The sequence below is a fragment of the Capsicum annuum genome, chromosome 8, assembly GCF_002878395.1.
Source record: "Capsicum annuum cultivar UCD-10X-F1 chromosome 8, UCD10Xv1.1, whole genome shotgun sequence".
Lineage (NCBI taxonomy): Eukaryota > Viridiplantae > Streptophyta > Magnoliopsida > Solanales > Solanaceae > Capsicum > Capsicum annuum.
The window spans coordinates 167,297,866-167,305,417 of NC_061118.1; the positions used below are offsets into that span (position 1 = coordinate 167,297,866).

A 7,552-nucleotide genomic window follows, 5' to 3' on the forward strand; every position below is an offset into this window, starting at 1 on the left:
GGGTTTTCCTCTTTCTGAAATGGTATCATCATGCTAAATTGGGATTTCCTCTTCTGAAATGGCATCATCATGCTAATTGTTAACTCCCAGCATCTATGTCATAGATTCCATATGATACATCACCTTCTCCCTTTGCTGATTTACTGGCCTTGCTAATGTGTTGCATCATGTTCCTATTGTCTATCTCTATTACATCTGTTACATTTTAGTGGTAGGTCGGGTCCATGTACCAGCAATGCATTGAGAAAAAGGATGAACGGACAATTTTTTAGTTCCTCTCAGCTTGTTTGAAAAGTTGAAACAAGACGTAGAGAAGGAAGTGAGTTTCATTCAAGAAAGTATGCAAACTCCAGGTATGATGTCTTTTACTAGTTCATTGGGTTCTCATAGTAAAACTACATTAGACATTTACGTGATTGTAGATGAAAGAGCAACTGAAGTAATTCTTAAGCAAAACAATGCTGTTATAATTTAACTCTTTTTGCTAGTAATTTTGGTACATGTTTGTCATTGTGAAACCTTCATTCTATACAACCTAAGGAGCTTGTCTGTTCAAGAACATAATATGTACCAATGATGAATTCTGTTAATGGATGGGCATGACTGGTTCAAGAGGAGTATTTCATTTGCACTGTCTTGCCTTCAGATCATCTATCACTTAGTCTCCGTACTTCTGGACTAATCTTTTCCATTCTAATACCAATTGTGATAATCCAAGTCTAGCAACTAGTCCCACAACTTTCTGGTTTTGTAACTTATATCAAAAGAACTTGAAGCTCAAAGCCTATCAGCCCAGAATAGCCAATTAGAGGTAGAAGGTGTTGTCCCTTTTAATAAAAAAGTGGGTTGTATAAACTAGTAGTAGCTTCAATATGTCTTTTGACCGTATAAAACTCCATCCAAATTTTTCATACTGTGACATGCAGTGTGGTTTTACAATAATGGTATACCAAAATAATGGAGAACATAAAGGGATCAGAAAAAACCAAGAGCTCTGCCCCAGGTTGTCTCACTTTCTATTCACAGCTAACGTGTTATGGATCTGGTGAGATTATGTTGCATTTGTGTTAAATAGGCTTTGCAGAGGAATTGACCGGGTGTTTTCATATTTTCCCACAAATGACTGGTTGAAAGTTCACCCAGAAGTTACATTTCGTTGATTTGCTTCCCGTGGTTCGAACAACTCAATTACGCCAACTGTTCCCTGGCTTGATAGACTTCTCATCTTACTAGAGTGCATCATAGCTAGTTTCTGAGTGTTGTTATTCAGTTATGTGTTTGCTCTAGATTGGGCATGACGGAAAAGTCTTTGTTTGTCATAAATAATCGCTTTGTGCAGATAATACAAAGATGTTGAGGCAATAGCTCATGCAACAAATGAACATCCTTTACACTGCTTGCAGAACACACAAAAGAACTCTTGCAAAGAGATAATACTATTGACATGCCTATCGTATCTCAAAGGCATCGAAATGCTGCTGCTGTTTCTGCATCCATGCTTCACACGCTTCATGTCATCAAATTGGTAAGTAGCGATTAGTCTCTCTCCTGGAGTTCTAGTGCAAGAGGAAACAGATGTAAAATTGGTAAGTAATGATTAATCTATCTCCCAGGGTTCTAGTGCACGGAGATGCCCATATAATTCTTTTCTGGATCTGCTCTCAGTAGAGTAATTCAAGTAATTGGATTTTTCAATACTAAATCTGACTCCACAATTGCAGGCAATCACTGTTTCTACATCCTTGTTATTTGGCAACTCTTTTATTGCTCACTCTTAATATCTAACGCTCCCTTGCCTTAAGATTTGTTTCATAACAAGTGTTGACCATTAGACTAAAGGCCTATAATTAAGAAGATTCACCAAATCCATCTTTGACCCCAAAATCCCCACTCCTTTTCTTTTGATAGAAAATCTTAGACTTATCTTATTGGAGTTATAGTATAAATAGTTGAGATATTACTGAATTGCAGTTGATGAGCTGTCATAAGGGGAAACAGAATAGGTCAGAATAGATCGAAAGTAATGACAACTCTATCATGATTCATCTATTTCCATTGAAATGACAAGTTGTTGTCTACCGATTTCTTATGGTGATCTGTCACGACATATTAAATTTTGAAAGCAAATCGAGCTAGGTTAGCAGCAACACATTCAACCTGATTTGAATTGGATTAATTCGGAACCATATTTTATGGGTAAAGAAGGACCATGTTTCCATTGTGGCCTCAAGGGTAAGTTCTAATTACCACCTATATCCCACCTTTTAATGTTATCAACAATGTCATGATATACCGGAAGAGGAGCCTTGGAGTAACTGGTAAAGTCAAAGTTGCGCGGACTCTTCTCTTTTGATGCCGCACCCGTGTCGGATTCTTAAAAATACACTACTTTTGGAGAATCCGACACGCACCCATTGACACTTTTGAAGAGTCCAAGCAACATAGGGTAAAGTTGCTGCCATGTGACCAGGAGGTCACAGATTCAAGTCATGGAAACAGCCTCTTGCAAAAACGTGGGGTAAGGCTGCGTACGATAGACCCTTGTTGTTCCGCTTTTCCTCGGACCCCGCGTATAGCGGGAGCTTTAGTGCACCGGGATGCCCTTTAATATCATGCTTTACAGGATACTTGATTTTGTGATGGTTAGAATTTTTGTGCCTGATGTTCAACAAATAAACTCACATGCGTGAAACACTAATTGCCCAAATTTCCCTTCATTGCCGTATGTTAAACATAGAACATATAGTACTTTAATTTTCTCTTCGCTCAAGCCAAATGTTAATTGATTTTCAGCACAAATGCCATTAGTCTAACAGGAGCTGAATGTCGATTCGTCTATCACTAAAACAAAAGGTGATGAGGCTAACAAAAGTGTTCTGAGTCTCCTCTCAGTGTCTTATTACGGTTCTTGGCTCCATCTTACATGTCCTTAATTGTCCTAATAGTCCACAAGTACACCTCTAATCTTGAAACATCTCTCCAGGAATTCCCTAGGGATTTTGCTAAAAGCCTTTTCTAGGTCGATGAACACTATGTGTAGGTCTTTCTTCTTATCTTTATGTTACTTCAACAATCTCCTTACAAGATGAATGACTTCTATAGTAGATTGCCCTGGCATGAATCTTGGTTTCAGAGATAGACACACCTTTCCTCATTTTTACCTTGGCCACCCTCACCTAAAATTTCATATTATGATTTAGTAGCTTGATACCTTCATAATTGTTGCAATTTTGACTGTTACCCTTCTTATTGTACAATGACACCATTGTACTTCACCTCCACTCTTGTGGCATTTTAGTCGTCCTAAATATGCCATTAGAATGCATTTTTCCAAAAATACACCAGAGTCCCATCTCTCGTCTGGCCCAACGCTCTTCTAATCTTGTGCCTCGTCTGGCCTAGTCGCTTTTCTACTAAGTTGCATGGACTCTTCATTTTTGCTACGACGCTCGTGTCGACATAAGATAGGTGCGGGATACGTGTGGGATTCAGTCAACCCATAATGGATACTTTGACCAGTGTCCATGGACAAATTTGGGGAAAATTGAAATTTTGATTTCTCAAATTGAAAGATGAAGTAGATTTAAGGCATGGGAAATGACATAACTTCAATATTATAGTCCTTTTGTTTCCTTTTTGGCTTTTCCTCTTGGTCTATATGCGTTACTTCGTGTTTTAGGCCAAATGGAGAGAAACTAAGAATTCAAGCGGTTGTGTTCCAACTTATGGTAGATCGTAGCTTTGATTTGAATGGAGAGTTGAATGGAGAGTTGGTGGAAGGCCTTGAATGACTTTCTTTTCCTTTTATGAGGGGAAGAACTAGAGAGCTTGAAAGAAGAAGTTGGGGTCTTGGGAAAGAGACCTAGAAGATCTTTCAAAATTTAGAATATCTTTATAGCTTTATTTTGTAATTTTGTATGTTTTAGCTAAATCCCAACACTCGTATCCATACTTGGATCCGTACCCCCGAATCTTAAAATTTAGATTTTTGCTTGTACTCGAGTCCGAGCAACTTATCTTTTCTCCTCCTTGTCTTACCAATAACCCCTTTAATCTCTGCAACCTTTATGCCCTTACAATACCCAAAATTTGTGTGACCCCCAAAACTCGCTAGCTCCCACAACATGATATCCTTGTCCATGTGAAAATACGTCTTCCATCTCCGTCTATGTATACTTCTACCATCATTTCATCATTCTTGTCCTTGATGCACTTTGCTTGGTCCAGGTTATGAGCCCTTCTCTCTCTCAGCTTGGTGAGCTTATACAACTTCTTATCCTTGTGATACAAAAGATCAAACTTACAACAAAGAATCAAGAGAACAACAAGAACAACATCACTAGAGAATCGAAGGCCCCACTCGGCTTCTCTAGGTTTCAAGGCAACAACGACAATATTCAACAAGATGGATAAATAACACAAGATTGCAATAACTATAGTGAATCGAAAGAGCCCTACACGGCTTCACTATAGCAAGATACAAACAACAAGATTACAAAATAATGGATAGTAACTTGACACAAAATATTCTAGAATCTAAGAACCCTAACATGAAGATTAGGACCCTAAGACTAAAAGATATTTACACCAAATTCTTACTTGAATCAAGAGGAACTCATGAACCTCAAGACCCCCAAGTTTCTAGCCAAAGAACAACAAAAGTGTTACTACACTTTATTGTCTAGTTTTGGGTTCACTCTCAAGAACAAGAGAGAGAAGTTCTCAAAATATTACAAGACTTGTGTTTCTTCAATAATAGGAATGAACTAAAGCAAGACTAGCCGTATTACATGGCTTATATAGTCACTTAGAAAGGAGGGACAAAGACCAAATTACCCTTGGCATTTAAGGGGGTGGATTTGGGGTGTCTTGGTGGGCCTCTTTATATTTTATTAAATAAAGGCCCTTAGATGGGCTCACAAGGGCCTCACACATGGCCAAGAATGTGAACAAGGCTTGGAGTTGTTGCAACTCACGTGCTTGGCTTCGTGTGAAAGGTCTCGAGCTAGGAATTCCCGTATCATCCTCTCCATCTTGAAGGGAATTTGTCCTCAAATTCGGATCATTGCCATCCTCCACTGTTTCCACCCGAGAGAGATCACACACGTTGAAAGTGTTGTGCACTTGATATTTCGGGGGTAGATCAATCTTGTAGGCATTGTCGTTGATCCTTTCTAATACTTGGAACGGGCCATCACCCCGTGGCATCAACTTAGCATTCCTTTGAGACGGAAATCTATCCTTCCTTAGGTGCACCCACACCCAATCTCCTGGTTCAAGAATGAGCTTTCTTCTTCCTTTGTTGGCTCGCCTCGCAACTTCTTGGTTTTTCTTCTCCAACCGCAACCTCACCTTCTCATGTAGCTTTTTCATGGCCTTGGCCCGTTTGCTTCCATCTAAGCTTATCACAAGATCACTTGGCAAAAGGGTTAAATCCAAAGGGGTGAGGGGGTTGATGCCGTATACACACTCAAAGGGTGTCATCCCCGTTCTCGAGTGTATAACACGATTATAAGCAAACTCAATCAATGGTAAGTGCTCCTCCTAAGAAGTCGCTTTTCCTTTAACCATGGACCGTAGCATAGACCCTAAGGTCCTATTTACTACTTCCGTTTGACCATTGGTTTGTGGGTGGCATGAAGTCGAAAACAACTTAGTACCGAGTCTACCCCACATGGACTTCCAAAAGTGGCTTAGGAATTTAGAATCCCTATCACTCACTATGGTCCTCGGAACACCATGAAGTTTTACAACATTATCAACAAACAAAAAGGCTACGCTAGGCGCATCATCACATTTAGAACAAGGAATAAAGTGAGCCATCTTGGAAAACCGATCCACCACGTCAAAAATACTATCCCACCCCCTTCTAGTCCTCGGCAATCCCAACACGAAGTCCATTGATATGTCAAGCCAAGGACGCAAAGGGGTGGACAATGGGGTGTACAACCCGTGGGGTTGGAGCCGTGACTTGGCTCCTTTGCACTCAACACATTGGCCGCAAATCCGGGCCACATCCTTGTGCATTCTAGGCCAATAAAATTGTTCTTCCAAAATTCGGAGGGTCTTCTCGACCCCAAAATGGCCCATTAGACCGCCATTGTGTGCTTCTCTCACAAATAATTCTCTCCACGACCTTGAGGGAACACACAATCGTCTACCTTTAAACAAGTATCCATCAAATTTGGTATAGGGATGGGAACCCCTATCCGTAACCCACCTATCCCTTTCCAATTCTTCACTTTCCCTATAGATAGGAGCGAAGTGAGGGTCCTCGGAATATAAAGACTTGAGGCTTTCAAACCCCATCAACTTAGACGACAATGAAAGCCTCAAGTCTTTATATTCCGAGGAACCTCCCTCAGCTCCTATCTATATACCCCTCGGGTATTGAATAACATAAGGGAAAGTTTCAAGAAATTCAATCCATTTGAAATGCCGCCGGTTAAGCTTGTCTTGTGCCCGTAGATGCTTCAAGGATTCATGATCCGTTCGGATCACGAATTCTTTAGGCCACAAATAGTGTTGCCAAGTGGCCAAGGCTCTAATCAAGGCATACAACTCTAAATCGTACGTAGAGTAGTTTAGAGTTGCTCCTTTAAGCTTTTCGCTAAAGTAGGCAATAGGCTTCAATTCTTGCATTAAAACCGCGCCTATGCCGACTTTGCTTGCATCACATTCGACCTCAAAAGTCTTGTCAAAATTCGGCAATTGTAGCAAAGGGGCCGAGATGAGCATAGCTTTCAAGTCCTCGAAGGCCTTAGCTTGTTCATCTCCCCACTTGAAAGGCCGATCCTTTTCAATCACTTCGGTCAAGGGGGCGACAATGGTGCTAAATCCTTTGACAAAACGTCTATAAAAACTAGCCAACCCATGGAAGCTTCTCACTTCACCTACGGTTTTGGGAGTTGACCAATTTTTAATGGCGTCAATCTTAGATTCATCCACTTCAACCCCTCTTGAGCTCACCACAAACCCAAGAAATATAACCTCATGGACACCAAAAGAACACTTTTCTAGATTAACATATAACTTCTCCTTTCGGAGGACATCAAACACACATTGTAAATGCTTTACATGCTTATCTAAGGACTTACTATACATCAATACATCATCAAAATAAACAACAACAAACTTTCCGATAAATGGCTTCATCACATGATTCATTAGCCTCATGAAAGTACTTAGAGCGTTTGTTAGGCCGAATGGCATAACCATCCATTCATAGAGACCGAATTTGGTCTTGAAGGTGGTTTTTCATTCATCACCCGGTTGCATACGAATTTGGTGATAGCCACTCCTCAAATCAATTTTAGAAAACAAACACGAACCACTCAATTCATCAAGCATATTATCTAACCTAGGAATAGGGTGACAATATTTTACTGTTATCATTATCTTGTTGATGACTCGGCAATCAACGCACATACGCCAAGTCCCATCTTTCTTGGGAACTAGTAGCATCGGAACCGCACAAGGGCTCATACTCTCCTTGATATATCCTTTGTTGAGGAACTCCTCAACAAAGGATATATCAAGGAGAGTATGAGCC

At 40.3% G+C, this 7,552-nt stretch overlaps 1 long non-coding RNA gene across 1 annotated transcript; it reads left to right on the plus strand.

Moving 5' to 3' along the window:
• The first annotated feature begins 8 nt into the window (after positions 1–8).
• LOC124886485 lies at positions 9–1,721 on the plus strand. The gene is made up of 3 exons (XR_007043764.1): positions 9–353; positions 1,340–1,525; positions 1,614–1,721. It is a non-coding gene; the product is annotated as an uncharacterized LOC124886485 (long non-coding RNA).
• The last annotated feature ends 5,831 nt before the right edge of the window (positions 1,722–7,552 follow it).